Source organism: Octopus bimaculoides, chromosome 10 (genome assembly GCF_046866305.1).
Source record: "Octopus bimaculoides isolate indiv1 chromosome 10, ASM4686630v1, whole genome shotgun sequence".
Classification (NCBI taxonomy): domain Eukaryota; kingdom Metazoa; phylum Mollusca; class Cephalopoda; order Octopoda; family Octopodidae; genus Octopus; species Octopus bimaculoides.
The window spans coordinates 91,964,609-91,964,836 of record NC_142937.1 but is presented as its reverse complement, the minus strand read 5'-3'; positions in this window follow the sequence as shown (position 1 = coordinate 91,964,836).

Below are 228 nucleotides of genomic sequence, written 5' to 3'. Positions count from 1 at the left end.
GCAAAGTCACCTGGGCGAAATTTGAACTCAGGACGTAAAGACAGACGAAATACCACTAAGTATTTCGTCCGGCGTGCTAGCGCTGCTGCCAGCTCGCCACCTTAGCAATGCGCGTTTATTGTTAAAGGATGGTTGATATGAAATTTGAAAGATGGTCGATACTGGAAGAGTGGTTAATATCGCAGTTCAGATCTGATTACATTTGAACTTTAAGCAGTATAAGGGCCA